The following is an 18,904-nucleotide window of genomic DNA, read 5'->3' on the forward strand; positions in this document are numbered from 1 at the left end:
TCAAATTACCCTGCCCTCAAAATCAATATCAAATTACCCTGCCCTCAAAATCAATATCAAATTACCCTGCCCTCAAAATCAATATCAAATTACCCTGCCCTCAAAATCAATATCAAATTACCCTGCCCTCAAAATTAACATCAAATTACCCTGCCCTCAAAATCAATATCAAATTACCCTGCCCTCAAAATCAATTATCAAATTACCCTGCCCTCAAAATCAATATCAAATTACCCTGCCCTCAAAATTAACATCAAATTACCCTGCCCTCAAAATCAATATCAAATTACCCTGCCCTCAAAATCAATATCAAATTACCCTGCCCTCAAAATTAACATCAAATTACCCTGCCTTCAAAATTAACATCAAATTACCCTGCCCTCAAAATCAACATCAAATTACCCTGCCCTCAAAATTAACATCAAAGTACCCTGCCCTAAAAATCAATATCAAATTACCCTGCCCTCAAAATCAATATCAAATTACCTGCCCTCAAAATCAATATCACATTACCCTGCCCTCAAAATCAATATCAAATTACCCTGCCCTCAAAATCAATATCAAATTACCCTGCCCTCAAAATCAATATCAAATTACCCTGCCCTCAAAATCAATATCAAATTACCCTGCCCTCAAAATTAACATCAAATTACCCTGCCCTCAAAATAAACATCAAATTACCCTATCCTCAAAATCAATATCAAATTACCCTGCCCTCAAAATTAACATCAAATTACCCTGCCCTCAAAATCAATATCAAATTACCCTACCCTCTAAATCAATATCAAATTACCCTGCCCTCTAAATCAATATCAAATTACCCTGCCCTCAAAATTAGCATCAAATTACCCTGCCCTCAAAATCAATATCAAATTACCCTGCCCTCAAAATCAATATCAAATTACCCTGCCCTCAAAATTAACATCAAATTACCCTGCCCTCAAAATTAACATCAAATTACCCTGCCCTCAAAATCAATATTAAATGACCCTGCCCTCAAAATTAACATCAAATGACCCTGCCCTCAAAATCAATATCAAATTACCCTGCCCTCAAAATCAATATCAAGTTACCTGCCCTCAAAGTCAATATCAAATTACCCTGCCCTCAAAATCAATATCAAATTACCCTGCCCTCAAAATCAATATCAAATTACCCTGCCCTCAAAATCAATATCACATTACCCTGCCCTCAAAATCAATATCAAATTACCCTGCCCTCAAAATTAACATCAAATTACCCTGCCCTCAAAATCAATATCAAATTACCCTGCCCTCAAAATCAATATCAAATTACCCTGCCCTCAAAATTAACATCAAATTACCCTGCCCTCAAAATAAATATCAAATTACCTGCCCTCAAAATCAATATCACATTACCCTGCCCTCAAAATCAATATCAAATTACCCTGCCCTCAAAATTAACATCAAATAACCCTGCCCTCAAAATCAATATCAAATTACCCTGCCCTCTAAATCAATATCAAATTACCCTGCCCTCAAAATTAACATCAAATTACCCTGCCCTCAAAATCAATATCAAATTACCCTGCCCTCAAAATTAACATCAAATTACCCTGCCCTCAAAATCAATATCAAATTACCCTGCCCTTAAAATCAACATCAAATTACCCTTCCCTCAAAATTAACATCAAATTACCCTGCCCTCAAAATCAATATCAAATTACCCTGCCCTCTAAATCAATATCAAATTACCCTGCCCTCAAAATCAATATCAAATTACCCTGCCCTCAAAATTAACATCAAATTACCCTGCCCTTAAAATCAATATCAAATTACCCTGCCCTCAAAATCAATATCAAATTACCCTGCCCTCAAAATCAATATCAAATTACCCTGCCCTCAAAATTAACATCAAATTACCCTGCCCTCAAAATCAATATCAAATTACCCGGCCCTCTAAATCAATATCAAATTACCCTGCCCTCAAAATTAACATCAAATTACCCTGCCCTTAAAATTAACATCAAATTACCCTGCCCTCAAAATCAATATCAAATTACCTGCCCTCAAAATCAATATCACATTACCCTGCCCTCAAAATCAATATCAAATTACCCTACCCTCAAAATTAACATCAAATTACCCTGCCCTCAGAATCAATATCAAATTACCCTGCCCTCTAAATCAATATCAAATTACCCTGCCCTCAAAATTAACATCAAATTACCCTGCCCTCAAAATTAACCTCAAATTACCCTGCCCTCAGAATCAATATCAAATTACCCTGCCCTCTAAATCAATATCAAATTACCCTGCCCTCAAAATCAATATCAAATTACCCTGCCCTCAAAATTTACATCAAATTACCCTGCCCTGAAAATCAATATCAAATTACCCTGCCCTCAAAATTAACATCAAATTACCATTCCCTCAAAATCAATATCAAATTACCCTTCCCTCAAAATCAATATCAAATTACCTGCCCTCAAAATCAATATCACATTACCCTGCCCTCAAAATCAATATCAAATTACCCTGCCCTCAAAATTAACATCAAATTACCCTGCCCTCAAAATCAATATCAAATTACCCTGCCCTCTAAATCAATATCAAATTACCCTGCCCTCGAAATTAACATCAAATTACCCTGCCCTCAAAATCAATATCAAATTACCCTGCCCTCAAAATCAATATCAAATTACCTGCCCTCAAAATCAGTATTAAATTGCCATGTCCTCATAATCGATATCAAATTACCCTGCCCTCAAAATTAACATCAAATTACCCTGCCCTCAAAATCAATATCAAATTACCCTGCCCTCAAAATTAACATCAAATTACCCTACCCTCAAAAACAATATCAAATTACCCTGCCCTTAAAATCAATATCAAATTACCCTGCCCTCAAAATTAACATCAAATTACCCTGCCCTCAAAATCAATATCAAATTACCCTGCCCTCTAAATCAATATCAAATTACCCTGCCCTCTAAATCAATATCAAATTACCCTGCCCTCAAAATTAATATCAAATTACCCTGCCCTCAAAATCAATATCAAATTACCTGCCCTCAAAATCAATATCACATTACCCTGCCCTCAAAATCAATATCAAATTACCCTGCCCTCAAAATTAACATCAAATTACCCTTCCCTCAAAATCAATATCAAATTACCCTGCCCTCTAAATCAATATCAAATTACCCTGCCCTCAAAATTAACATCAAATTACCCTACCCTTAAAATCAATATCAAATTACCTTGCCTTCTATATCAATATCAAATTACCCTGCCCTCAAAATTAACATCAAATTACCCTGCCCTCAAAATCAATATCAAATTACCTTGCCCTCAAAATCAATATCAAATTACCCTGCCCTCAAAATTAACATCAAATTACCCTGCCCTCAAAATCAATATCAAATTACCCTGCCCTCAAAATTAACATCAAATTACCCTGCCCTCAAAATCAATATAAAATTATCCTGCCCTCTAAATCAATATCAAATTACCCTGCCCTCAAAATCAATATCAAATTACCCTGCCCTTAAAATCAATATCACATTACCCTGCCCTCTAAATCAATATCAAATTACCCTGCCCTCAAAATCAATATCAAATTACCCTGCCCTCAAAATTAACATCAAATTACCCTGCCCTCAAAATCAATATCAAATTACCCTGCCCTCTGAATCAATATCAAATTACCCTGCCCTCAAAATCAATATCACATTGCCCTGCCCTCAAAATCAATATCAAATTACCCTGCCCTCAAAATTAACATCAAATTACCCTGCCCTCAAAATCAATATCAAATTACCCTGCCCTCAAAATCAATATCAAATTACCCTGCCCTCAAAATTAACATTAAATTACCCTGCCCTCAAAATCAATATCAAATTACCTTGCCCTCTAAATCAATATCAAATTACCTTGCCCTCTAAATCAATATCAAATTACCCTGCCCTCAAAATTAACATCAAATTACCCTGCCCTCAAAATTTACATCAAATTACCCTGCCCTCAAAATCAATATCAAATTACCTGCCCTCAAAATCAATATCACATTACCCTGCCCTCAAAATTAATATCAAATTACCCTGCCCTCAAAATTAACATCAAATTACCCTGCCCTCAAAATCAATATCAAATTACCCTGCCCTCTAAGTCAATATCAAATTACCCTGCCCTCAAAATCAATATCAAATTACCCTGCCCTCAAAATTAACATCAAATTACCCTGCCCTCAAAATTAACATCAAATTACCCTGCCCTCAAAATTAACATCAAATTACCCTTCCCTCAAAATCAATATCAAATCACCCTTCCCTCAAAATCAATATCAAATTACCTGCCCTCAAAATCAATATCACATTACCCTGCCCTCAAAATCAATATCAAATTACCCTGCCCTCAAAATTAACATCAAATTACCCTGCCCTCAAAATCAATATCAAATTACCCTGCCCTCTAAATCAATATCAAATTACCCTGCCCTCAAAATTAACATCAAATTACCCTGCCCTCAAAATCAATATCAAATTACCCTGCCCTCAAAATCAATATCAAATTACCTGCCCTCAAAATCAGTATTAAATTGCCATGTCCTCATAATCGATATCAAATTACCCTGCCCTCAAAATCAATATCAAATTACCCTGCCCTCAAAATCAATATCAAATTACCCTGCCCTCAAAATCAATATCAAATTACCCTGCCCTCAAAATTAACATCACGTTACCCCACCCATAAAATTAATTTAAATTTACCCTGCCCTCAAAATCAATATCAACCCTGCCCTCAAAATCAATATCAAATTACCCTGCCCTCAAAATCAATATCAAATTACCCTGCCCTCAAAATAATATCAAATTACCCTGCCCTCAAAATTAACATCAAATTACCCTGCCCTCAAAATCAATATCAAATTACCCTGCCCTCAAAATTAACATCAAATTACCCTGCCCTCAAAATCAATATCAAATTACCCTGCCCTCAAAATCAATATCAAATTACCCTGCCCTCAAAATCAATATCAAATTACCTGCCCTCAAAATCAATATCAAATTACCCTGCCCTCAAAATCAATATCAAATTACCCTGCCCTCAAAATCAATATCAAATTACCCTGCCCTCAAAATCAATATCAAATTACCCTGCCCTCAAAATCAATATCAAATTACCTGCCCTCAAAATCAATATCAAATTACCCTGCCCTCGAAATCAATATCAAATTACCCTGCCCTCAAAATTAACATCAAATTACCCTGCCCTCAAAATCAATATCACATTACCCTGCCCTCAAAATCAATATCAAATTACCCTGCCCTTAAAATTAACATCAAATAACCCTGCCCTCAAAATCAATATCAAATTACCTGCCCTCAAAATCAATATCACATTACCCTGCCTTCAAAATCAATATCAAATTACCCTGCCCTCAAAATTAACATCAAATCACCCTGCCCTCAAAATCAATATCAAATTACCCTGCCCTCTAAATCAATATCAAATTACCCTGCCCCCAAAATTAACATCAAATTACCCTGCCCTCAAAATCAATATCAAATTACCCTGCCCTCAAAATCAATATCAAATTACCTGCCCTCAAAATCAGTATTAAATTGCCATGTCCTCATAATCGATATCAAATTACCCTGCTCTCAAAATCAATATCAAATTACCCTACCCTCAAAATCAAAATCACGTAACCCCACCCTCAAAATTAATTTCAATTTACCCTGCCCTTAAAATCAATATCACATTACCCTGCCCTCAAAATCAATATCAAATTACCCTGCCCTCAAAATCAATATCAAATTACCCTGCCCTCAAAATCAATATCAAATTACCCTGCCCTCAAAATTAATATCATATTGCCCTGCCCTCAAAATCAAAATCAAATTACCCTACCCTCAAAATAATGAATAAACAATTGTTTCGAATCCCATCAACAATAGAGGAACAAAATTCACAAATAATTACCAACCAAAAGTATACCAGCATTCAAATTGTGTTTTTTAAGGTACCGGAATCGAAGACTGTGTGGAATTTTATAAACCAAACTTAAGGATTGAGACACACAGGGTCATCCAGAGAGGCAAGTCAAAGAATATAGTTCACTTGATTAACCTTGCTTAGGAAATCCGTGCATTGTATAAGGCGCTAATATCGAAAGGCTTTGAAGGCAGACGTGTCTCATTAAATAACAGGTAGTAAACGCGTTCACCTGGAGCTAACAGTAATCCCCTGGTAATTACAAGAGTTCACAATGAAACAATGCAGGAGTATGGTAGGCGTAACAACGATTACCAATAACATGTGGCCAGCTTGATAAATATTACGATACAAAATGGAGATGATAAATGACAAGGCACAAACCACTATTGTAAAGACAGGATTCCCTGAGAGAGAGAGAGAGAGAGAGAGAGAGAGAGAGAGAGAGAGAGAGAGAGAGAGAGAGGGGGGGGGGTGGGGGGAGAGATCCAAGGGTGATATTCAGTACACACCTGACAAAGATTCCAAACTTCAAAGTTAATCAACAAAGAACTTTGCTAAATACAGTCAAGTTAAGATATTTTCAGTAACCGAGAGAGAGAGAGAGAGAGAGAGAGAGAGAGAGAGAGAGAGAGAGAGATCCAAGGGTGACTTTCAGTACACACCTGCCAAAGATTCAAAAGTTCAAACTTGCAGCGAAGGTTTTATGTTGAAAAGGCTGACCAATCTTTTTATGGTTTATATACAGTATGAAATATCTGATTTAATGTTGTTATTGTTTTTTAAAGAAATTTTATTTCAATGTTCAATACTTCTCATATCGTTTATTTATTTCCTTATTTCCTTTCCTCACTGGACTATTTTTCCCTGTTGCAGCACATGTGCTTATAGCATCTTGCTTTTCCAACTAGGGTTTTAGCTCAGCTAATAATAATAATAATAATAATAATAACAACAGTGCAAAGATCTGTAACCAATGCCTACAGTACACCGCGCGAGTTCCAACGACACCAGTAATTTTTGTATTCCCAATAGCAGTACTGTAGTGATTCTGTAAAAGCAGTTCATAACTAAAACCAACAGTACAAAGCATCGGGTGTACTGAATGTACTCCTTTTAGTAGCCCCAATAACAGCAGAGTTTTTTGTAAAAAGTGAAATAATTATGGGTCAATAAATCACAGAATACCAGAATGGAAGACCTTTCCCGAGAGAGAGAGAGAGAGAGAGAGAGAGAGAGAGAGAGAGAGAGAGAGAGAGGTGGGGATTTTTTGACAATTTCCTACATTAAATGCTTGAAAGGCTTTTGATTTTCAGTATCAAAGTCTAAGCATACATAACATTTCGTTTAGTAAAATGTATGCATAAACTGGAGTCATGACCATCTAGTATTGTGCTGTGATTATATGAAATAATTGACTAATTTAAAATGCTAATTATATCTTTTGACCATAGACTCCTTTAAGGAGGAGTCTATGCTTTTGACAGAAACCGGCAGAAATCCTGGTTTGGACTAGTTTTCCGTTCGTCAGAGGTTAGGTTGAGGGAAGAGGTCAGTTCAAGCTAGAAAGGGACAAGAGACACAAGCAGCAGAAAAGGAATCCTGCGTGGAACTTGCCAGTATGGAGTGTTTTGGGTGTTTATTTGTGATCAGTGTATCCTGTTGTTATACCTAAATACATCTAGATTTGACTGTTAAAAATACTCGATTGTGAACTGACAGTAGATAATCTAACATTCATTTGAGTTGTATGAGTTTTTCTTGCAGTTTATTCGTTTATTTTATAATTGGTTTTGCTTTATTCACATTGTAACCAAAATCTTTATGAAGGGATATTTATTTCTATTTACATTTAAAACTGCAAAGAAATCGATAAATATATTAATTGAAATGGTTTAATGTGTTTTGTAACGTTACTGGCTGTGTAATCAAAGCTGTTCTAAAACTATTGAAATTTTAGATTTCATTATAACACGACGAACTTTATCTATCAATATATTATAACTACCTAAAAACTGACTAGAGAAAACTGTTTATATGGTTTTTTAAACATTTTGATTTATTTAACCCATAAATTTCTCCATTGTGTTAGAAAAATACAAATGAAACTGGTGGTATTAAGAAATGAGGACCAAAATATGTTACCCAAAATGTCAATAGTAGAAAAGTAACTTCAAATTTTCAAAGTAGAAAAGTAACTTCAAATTTTCAAAGTAGAAAAGTAACTGCAAATTTTCAAAGTAGAAAAGTAACTGCAAATTTTCAAAGTAGAAAAGTAACTGCAAATTTTCAAAGTAGAAAAGTAACTGCAAATTTTCAAAGTAGAAAAGTAACTGCAAATTTTCAAAATAGAAAAGTAACTGCAAATTTTCAAAATAGAAAAGTAACTGCAAATTTTCAAAATAGAAAAGTAACTGCAAATTTTCAAAGTAGAAAAGTAACTGCAAATTTTCAAAGTAGAAAAGTAACTGCAAATTTTCAAAGTGGAAAAGTAACTGCAAATTTCCAAAGTAGAAAAGTGTGTGACAAATGTGTAACTACAAACTTTCAAAGTGGAAAAATGTGTAACTACAAATTTTCAAAGTAAAAAAAGTGTATAACTACAAAACTATGAATAACCATAAAACTATTGAAAAGTAAACCTCAACACTAAATATGATGAAAAATATAATGGCTGGTAAATGGAGAAAATTCCTAAAATCGAGACAATTTTGATTATAGTAGAATTAAAAGTCCCTAACCAAATTAGTAATTTTGTAAAATAATATACATGTACACTGGTATTTATTTCAGAGAACTGCATTGGCCTGTGTACCCAAACGCTTTGACTTCTATAACTAATTAGATTTTCGTGTCAGGGAACCGGCAGGAATTCCAGAGTGGACTAGTTTTTGGACAAGCTGAAAGGGGCTGTGGGGGGGGGTTAGACCAAGGTTTAGACGGAAGGTAGTAGGTAGGTCAGTTAGTCATTCAGGGATTGTAAGTCCCTGAGGAAACAGGTAGCTAAGAGAACACTAGTGTGAGGTCTGCCAGTGCTTTTCAAGAATTTTACGTGCCCCCATTCTATTTTTTATTAGGAATTACCATAAATACAATAAAAAAAAAAGTGTCGTCCTGCATATATTGGATAATATAAACAAAATGTCTATTTTCCTTCCAGTGCATTATAACGTATACAAATCAAGCATTACAATATTAAGAATCAAATTAATAAACTCGTTAAAACAGCTTCGTACTCCCAACTTATTACCAAATATGCCAAAACTAACTGCTGTTAAACACCTACGGAATTTTCATCAGGATTCAATTGAAAATACTTTCCCAGAATCATACGAAAACTATATATAGCAGAAATTAACTAAAAAAAAAAAAAAAAAAAAAAAAAAAATTCGAAATGAAAATTGGAATAAAGCCGGACGACCTTAATACAAAGATTTCAGTATCCTTAATGTTACCCAACAATGCCAAAAGTAGGGAGAAGTGAACTTGAACTATGAAAAACTACAAAAGAAATCTGAAGTCATGAAGTAATAATAAAAATAGGGGAAAATTGTCAAGCAAGTAAACTGGAGTGTCTTCCACATAGGAGGAATAGAAATTGTTTTTTTCATTTTTCAAGCGTTTTTTTTCAATAAGCTCATGGTAACATGTCCATTTCTACTCGCAAAAAAAAAATACATTTACAGGCCCAATGAATCGGCTTAATTCCTACGGATTATGCCGTAATAAATTTATGATAAAAAATATATTAAATCTTGTTGATAAAAAATTAGAAATGAAAAACCTTTAATAAATCATATCTAAATATAACCTATTAAACCTCTGCTGCTTACAGCATTAAAATCGTAAAAACAGAAAAAACTCAAAATCGGGTAAAGTTTTCTGACCAAAACAGATTTTTTTTTTAACAGTACATCCACAAAATACATTTTGAACAGTTAAAATAGTGCCAAACTCACTACACTAGGAGATATTAACGTGAAGTGTGCACATTGAAAACTATGAGGCACATTTTTTATGACATACGAAATCTTACTAAAATCAAGGACAATGAAAATCCTCTTTAATAAACAGACATAACAAACTCGATCCTACTACACCAACATACAAAACTAAGCAATTTAGTTACCTGGTAGAGTCTACAATATCACAACCGAAAATTCAGGCTACACTTTCTCTGTCTTGCAAGGCTTAAGAAGATGCTACATGTATAAAGTGAACTATAGACTACAATAGGAAAAGAATGGCCCTGCATATCACATCTTGAAATAGACCTCAATATAAGAGGATCTATAGACTATTTTTGTACAGCTGGAATTTCTCTATAGATGAGAACATATCATTAGGGGGGCGAAAGATGGTAAAAAAAAAAATCTTGGAAAAGGTCTGATACACTCCTGCGTCAAATTGGAATACCATAAGGAATGCAGAGAAATGACGAGGAATACGTCGAGAGAGAGAGAGAGAGAGAGAGAGAGAGAGAGAGAGAGAGTCATCCTTTGAGATCAAAGAGGAGCTTACAAGAAAAACATGAATAAACATGATCACATAAAAATTCTGGGCTAGAGAAAATTAGGTAACATAAAAAGTGGCATAATGAAGATAGAAGGAACACACAAGAAAGCAAGCAGAAACTACGAGAAAAAAACGACTCAGGATGAAAAATATCTCTGTCGTTGCCATCTTCCCAACTATCAATACAAAAACAGCTGGTTCTCCTCTCGACCACTTGAGCCAGCTCTACTACAGACTGGGGAATGAAAGTAAATCAAATATTCTGGCTACGTTACTCTTGGTAAGGGTAAAAGAGACTCTTCAGCTATGGTATGAGTTCTTCTAGGAGAAGGAAACCATTGTTCTCTAGTCTTGGATACTGCCATAGCCTCTGTACCATGGTCTTCCACTATCTTGGATTAGAGTTCTCTTTCTTAAGTGGATACTCGGGCACGCTGCTATATCTTATTTCTTTCTCTTTTTTTTAAGTTTTATAATATATATATGAAAGATACAATTTAACGTTACTTTTCTTAAAATATTTTATTTTGATTGTCTATCATTTCTCTTGTAGTTGATTTATTTCATTGTTTCCATTCCTCGCTGGGCTGAGGGGTGAAAATGGGGTATGTTGTAGGGTGAAAATAGGGTGAGGGGTGAAGCCGAAAATGGAGTGAAGCCGAAAATGGGGTGAGGGGTGAAAATAAAGTGTGGGGTGAAAATGAAGTGGTGAAGGTGAAAAGTGGTGAGGAGTGAAAATGGGGTGAGGAGTGAAAATGGGGTGAGGAGTGAAAATGGGGGTGAGGAGTGAAAATGGGGTGTGGGGTGAAAATGGGGTGTGGGGTGAAAATGGGGTGTGGGGTGAAAATGGGGTGTGGGGACGAAAATGGGGTGTGGGGACGAAAATGGGGTGTGGGGACGAAAATGGGGTGTGGGGACGAAAATGGGGTGTGGGGACGAAAATGGGGTGAGGGGTGAAAATGGGGTGAGGGGTGAAAATGGGGTGAGGAGTGAAAATGGGGTGAGGGATGAAAATGGAGTGAAGGATAAAAATGGGGTGTGGAGACGAAAATGGGGATGAGGGGTGAAAATGGGATGAGGAAGGAAAATGGAGTGAAAATTAGGTATGGGGGCGAAAATGGGGTGTGAGGACAAAAATGGGACGAGGAGTGAAAATGGGGTGAGGGGTGAAAATGGAATGAGGGATGAAAATGGAATGAGGGACGAAAGTGGAGTGAGGGGACAAAGGGTAAAAATGGGGTGAGGGATGAAAGGGATGAAAGGGTAAAAATGGGGTGAGGGATGAAGGGGTAAATGGGGCGAGGGATAGATCGTAAAAGTAAAAAAAAAAAACAATAACTAATAAAATAATGAGAACCATTACTTAAATAAAACGCACATTTACAGCGTATCAACCAGTAATCCAAAAACTACATTCCAATTAACACTATTTCGAATTTATAACTGACAAGGATATTTATATTAACTTGTATTTAGAGAACTTGAACGAAGTACGAGTGTTCAATTTATCACAAAGATATTTTACACATCAGTACAATGCTTCCACCCAGAGGAAATAGTTTCATTCTCGAATATCCTCTAGGTAAATTACGAGTCTTTGAGAGAGAGAGAGAGAGAGAGAGAGAGAGAGAGAGAGAGAACCCTTCAATTAATGAATAGCCTCTGAATGCATGAACCTCATTTTTACTTTATACAAATAAAATCAAATGTCAAAGTCATGTAAATAAAGTAACAAGTAACTTTCCCAATGTGGGGCAAAGATGTAGCTGGGTATGTCATAAGAGTAAACTTATGCTAAATTAAGTTATAATATTGAGGATGAAATTACATATGCTTTCCACTTAAAGATTTCCTTACAATGCATGAAACCAACGACACTCTCTCTCTCTCTCTCTCTCTCTCTCTCTCTCTCTCTCTCTCTCTCTCTCTGTCGCTAAGGCGCACGTTTTAGAACGCACGCTAGGGAAGCACACAGTAATATTAAGACCATTAAAACAATCTTATTACAATGTCCTAAACCGTCAACTACCACCCATGTGTGCCATGTTCAAGAAAATTCTTCTTTTATGAGATTTTTATCTTCCCGGGATTTGTTAACGAAAAGTCTCATTCAAAATTCGCTAAATATAGTCTTCAAAATACATGCAGTATCCTAACTTTGCTTTTATTAGCGATATATATATATATATATATATATATATATATATATATATATATATATATATATATATGCGTTGATACTACATTCTAGATTTAAATGGTTCTCAGAATTATTTGGTTAATATAAAAGACAATTTAAATGAAAGGGTACAAATTGCATAGAGAGAGAGAGAGAGAGAGAGAGAGAGAGAGAGAGAGAGAGAGAGAGAGAGGGAGTGGTTTCAGGCCATAACTGCCTTCAAATGCCCCTACATGACCCGCAAAACCAAGATATAATAAATTATACCCAACATTTTTTAAACGACAGTCAAGTTTCCTAAGCACCTCGCTCGTAAAAGTTATTTAAATTGTTGCTACCAATGACTCAGGAATCAAAACTTGGCATAAAAAAAAGACAGCGTATTCAAGGTAAATACTTACGTTTTTAGGAGTCTCTTCTTAACAACTGCTACGACCTAACTACTTCTGTACCATGGTTTGTCTGAAAAATAAAATCAAGCTGTTACAACGACAGAGTAAATAGGTAAATGGATTTCATTATTAAATAAAATGCAAATGTAATCGACCTAGTATCTTATATAAACCCCTAGTAGTCTACACTAAGCCAACATCGAATTTTTAATATCAAAATTATACCATACGTAAACTAACTAGAAATTTCCAAAAAATTACAATTAGCATGCTAGTTGCTTTCGCCAAAATCGAAGATAATTGCATACTGACAAAAGACATTTCAATACACCTTTAAAAACTGGAAAACGCCAATCCCAGTAACACAGAATAATAGAATTCACTTGGGAAGCTAAAACAAATTTTCCCCTGGAAGAGCTGGCCAGCAAATTCCTTTTTTCTGACTGAGCCTAATAAGTTACCCACCCAGATAGGGTTTAAAAGTTCAGCAAAACAGTTTTTAACTTTGTAAATAATCGATATTAAATTGATCTCAGCCATTTTTCAAATGTTTGGAGGTGTCTAAGAACAGATGGTGAAATACGAAAAGATAAAATTTTCAAAATTCTGCTTGAAATAGGGTTCATGTTTGTTATTATGATCTCAGATATAGACTGTAATGTTAAAAACTCTGTAGTGAGAAGTTTCGCCGATGACACAAGAATAAGTAGAGAAATTACCTATGATGAAGATAGGAACTCACTACAAAGAGATCTAAACAGAATATATGAATGGGCGGAGATGAATAGGAAGGTATTTAACTCCGATAAATTCGAATCAATAAATTAGGGAAACAGAAAAGGAATGGTATATGCATACAAGGGACCTAATAACGAGACAACCACAAACAAGGAAGCAATTAAAGACGGTGGTGTAATGTTAAATAGGAATATGTTATGCAACGACCAAATAGCAACACTATTGGCTAAATGTAAAGCAAAAATGGGAATGTTATTCAGACACTTTAAAACAAGAAAAGCTGAACACATGATTATTCTTTACAAAACTTATGTACGTAGTACACTCGAGTACTGCAATGTGATATGGTACCCACACTATCAAATGGATATTGCACAAATAGAGAGTGTACAAAGGTCCTATACTGCTAGAATAGAAGTAGTTAAGGACCTTGACTACTGGGAAAGACTGCAATTTTTAAAACTATAGTCTAGAAAGAAGAAGAGAACGCTACATAATACAAGTATGGAAGCAAATAGAAGGAATTACTGAAAACATCATGGAGCTAAAAATATCAGAAAGAGCAAGCCGAGGTAGATTAATAGTGCCATAAACTATACTAAGAAAACTAAGGAAGGCCCACAGGACATTAATCCACTACGCACCAGCATCGATAATGCAGCGACTATTTAATGCGCTGCCAGCTCATCTAAGAAACATATCAGGAGTGAGCGTAGATGTGTTTAAGAATAAGCTCGATAAATACCCAAGATGCATCCCAGACCATCCAAGACTGAAGAAGCAAAATACACCGGAAGATGCATTAGCAACTCTGGTGGATATACGAGGTGCCTCACACTGAGGGACCTGGGGGAACCAAAACATAGAATAAGGCAAGACACTCACTCACTCACTCACTCACTCTCTCTCTCTCTCTCTCTCTCTCTCTCTCTCTCTCTCTCTCTCTCTCTCTCTCTCTCTCTCTCTCTCTCTCTCGTAAAACTGAAAAAGTTGAAAAACTAATCCCGACTCTTACCTTGATTTATTGAATGCTTTGATTCATGATTTGGGGCTACATATCCCGGTGTTGGGGCCTGTATGCCCATTCAGTGTTTAGTCTGAATCGAAATAGTAGGCTACATATGTACAGCATCTGGAAAAGGTGAAAAATCACAATTAGGATCAAATACGACACTGATAATTATTATCTTTATTTTCATCTAACCTAACACAAAAAGTCCCCTTATATAAAAAGAGCAAGTATAATATATATATATATATATATATATATATATATATATATATATATATATATATATATACTGTATATGCTTTACTGCCAAAAGGATCATGTGACTTGGTATACGCAAAAGCCAGGAGGAAATAATAAAAAGCTTTAATACCAAGCGCTTTCGTGCATTTTTAACACTTCTTTAGGGTACCCTGAAGAAGTATATTAAAATACACGAAAGCTCTTGGTACTAAAGCTTTTTATTATTTACCACTGGCTTTTGCATATATATATATATATATATATATATATATATATATATATATATATATATATATATATATATATATATGGATAAATATCAACACAATATCGTGTTCAAATAGAAATAAATTTCTACCTCATATTTGAGATCGAACCTTTCATTAGAAGGGGCTAAGGTTCGATCCCAAGTATGAGGAAGAAATTTGTATGTATATATACTTACATACATACATATACATTTATATATATATATATATATATATATATATATATATATATATATATATATATATATATATGTATATATATATATGTATATATATATATATATATATATATATATATATATATATATATAGATGCGTAAACATCACAAGGAAACGTGATACTCAGATGCAAAAGAACCACAAGGAAAATAAAGATATGAAATACAAGATTAAGTCCTGACTAATTTCGTAATACTTCTTCAGAGTCCTCTGAAGAAGTATCACGAAAGTATCACAAAATATCTATTTCTTTCACTTCTACTATTACGACTAAACTCGTGACATTCTATTTTAATATACCATGGTAAAATTACTTGCACGATAATAACAAAAACATTAAAAAAAAAACTGCCATACACTACAAGAAAATGAATGAGCTAAAGAGGGAAATAAAATTGATTTTAAATTGTAATTACAAAGCCAGGAACTAGAGATTTTCAAATATTATACTCCCCCACAAAATAAGTCCAATTCTTCCTCTACATTAACTAAAATCATGACAATCAGGGACGCCATACAGCTGGAAGAAAGCACGAAGTGGATATCATATTATGATACTCAAGGGATTACGTCAGAAATTACCCTAAATTTAGAAAAATTACTTTAAATTCAGAAAATTACCTTAAATTCAGAAAAATGACCTTAAATACTAAAAACAAACTCAAAACGCAAAACAATTATATCGCGATTGACAAAAGATATCTATTTTGTGAAAAATCTCAAAGATAAATTTTAGATACACAATGTTATTCTATAACCAAAAGATTACCTGATGAAAAAAAATTACCTTGAAAATACCATTACTCTAGAAATTTCCTTGAATCAACCAAAATTACCCATTCTGATGTTAATTCCCTTGACAATGAGAGCACTGAACTGAAGGCAGAAGGCATTTGACACAATAAGTAATATGAACCAAGTTTGAAGGCTGTGATAACGATGCCCAAACTTATCAGCTGGTTACGTTAATTGGACATTTTGACCTTTGACCTTGACCTTCCTAAAATTAATCAGCCAGTATTTTACATAACAGTTAATCCCTGCAAGTTTAATTACTCTACTCAAACTGCAGGTTAAACATAACCTCCTTCAAACTTCATTGGCGAAGGTAAAGGACAGGATTGATACCGTAAAATTTACCAGTTTCAATTGGATGCAATTACTGGTAATTACTCAATTCCACCTATTGGTCGCTAACCTTAAAACTCAATTTAATAAACCAGATTATTTCTAACGAATACAGGAACAGTGTTCACCTTAAATGAGCAGAAATGTTTTTAATATTTCCTCAGAAAATCTTATAAATCAGGTTAGTCAATAATCCACCCCCCCCCCCCCCACCCACCCTCAGGTAAGACCTCGAACCACAACTCGCGAAGCCTTGGAGATTTGAACTCAATTCGGGTGGGGGGGATTTACCCTCAATTCGGGTGGGGGGGATTTACCCTCAATTCGGGTGGGGGGGGATTTACCCTCAATTGGGGGGGTTACCATCAATTATGGGGTGATTTACCGTCAATTTTGGGGGGGGGTTTACCCTCAATTCGGGGGATTTACCCTCAATTCGGGGGGATTTACCACTGCCGTCTCAATATAGGTTATAACCCAGCGTCCTTGGGGGTATTTAACCCAGTCCTTGGGAGATTCAACCCAGCGTCCTTGGGGAATTTAACCCCGACTCCTGGGGTACAACTACTTACACCTTAATAATAGTAAAAACATTGCACAAACCTTCCCCGCCCCTTCTTTCGCATTAAAAACTTTACACGTTAGCATTGTTTTGTTTTTTCGATAAAGGCAAGACGGTAAAGCTTTCATTAGAAAACTGAAGACTCTTATTTTGCAAGTGTTTCAGTAATTTACTTGTTTTGGGTTTAATTACAACCCTCCACTGAAGTCGAGTGAACTACTTCTCGGACGGGTCCATATCAATCATCTAACGAAACATTTTCATTATAACTTATACAATTCTTTGATTGTAGCATCTTCCAAATCATATGATCTTGTGAGAAGTAATGTCTTTAGTTTCTTCTTAAATTCAATTGCTCCCTTTAGGTCCTTCATTTCAGTTGGCAGTTTATTATAATGTCTAGGAGCACAGTAGCTAAAAGCCCTTTCACCAAATTTACTATTTGTTCTTGGTTCAGATAGTCTATGTGTGTCACTCATGTGTCTTATGGTAACATTTGTTTCTAGTTCTAGTTTGTTCAGGCATTCTTTTAGATATTTTGGTTCAGTATCTTGAACGATAGTAAGAGTAGCTTGTATTCGATTCTCGCCTTTACCGGCAGCCAGCGTAATTTAATTAGAACAGGGGTAAATACTTCCGAATGAACATCAAAAAGATGTTTCCCCCAAGAGAATGAACGTGTTCACGGAGGATATAAAATGACTGTGAAATTGTAACAATACTAGGAATACAGAATTTCCAAATAAAAATCATATTCTCAAACCACAAATATGTTCAAACCTTCCTCTAAATGAACAAGTATGATAATGTAGGACAATTACACATTTAAATTTTTAACACAATTACACCATTTATGTTTTAATATATTCACGCCGTTAAGTAATGAATATAAGAGCACTGTTTAATAATTACTTAATTATATTAATAGATCAAGACAATAAGTCAATTAGATCTATAATGCTAATTACATCAGTAATAGCGTAATTACATCAGGAAACATTCCAATTAATCAAATGAATAAGTAATTAAAGATCAAATAAACCAATTGTATATAATATCAATTACGTGTATGGATATAAGTCAGATTAATCAATAGAATTCGTAAAACACAGTATAGAGAGCAGAGGGATTTTACAATTTAAAAAGGCAATAATAAGAATTAATAAAAAAAACTTTCACTCTAAACAAGCTATCTAATTTCTCTTCTTGTTTTTTTTAAAGTTTTTATAGTTTATATAGGAAATATTTGTTTAGGTGTTGTTGCTGTTCTTAAAATATTTTATTTTCCTTGTTTCCTTTCCTCACTGTGCTATTTTTCCCTGTTGGAGCCGTTGGGCTTATAGCATCCTGCTTTTCCAAGTAGGGTTGTAGCTTAGCTATCAATAATAATAAAAAATGTAAATTTTCGTGGGCCACTTAGCACAACCATCAACTTGCCTGTCACACCTTAATGAGAGGTAGATACTTGACCTCTTACTTTTTACTTTTAGGGATTTATTTCTCGCCCTCCATCAGACACAGAGTCTGTTCAGGCGGGCCTTGGTGTGTGAAAATAATTTCTTTCCAGTTAATATTTTGCTCTGTATCTTTTCACTTATTCGCTAGCATTTGTATTCAGGCTTAATAGTTTTCAGATCACTATTATAACACTTTCCAAAGAGATAAGTCTTCAGGTTTTTCTTGAAAGCTG

At 34.8% G+C, this 18,904-nt stretch overlaps 1 long non-coding RNA gene across 1 annotated transcript in view; it reads right to left on the minus strand.

The window, feature by feature from the left end:
* Positions 1-18,904, minus strand: part of LOC137615775 (uncharacterized) — a 42,552-nt gene that overhangs the window by 22,415 nt on the left and 1,233 nt on the right. The window contains exons 2-3 of the long non-coding RNA XR_011039258.1: positions 14,800-14,916; positions 13,056-13,116 (exon numbers count right to left, since the gene is read on the minus strand). This is a non-coding gene — a long non-coding RNA (uncharacterized lncRNA). The remainder of the gene's footprint in view (positions 1-13,055; positions 13,117-14,799; positions 14,917-18,904) is intronic.

The sequence above is a fragment of the Palaemon carinicauda genome, chromosome 22 (assembly GCF_036898095.1).
Source record: "Palaemon carinicauda isolate YSFRI2023 chromosome 22, ASM3689809v2, whole genome shotgun sequence".
NCBI classification, from domain to species: Eukaryota; Metazoa; Arthropoda; class Malacostraca; order Decapoda; family Palaemonidae; genus Palaemon; species Palaemon carinicauda.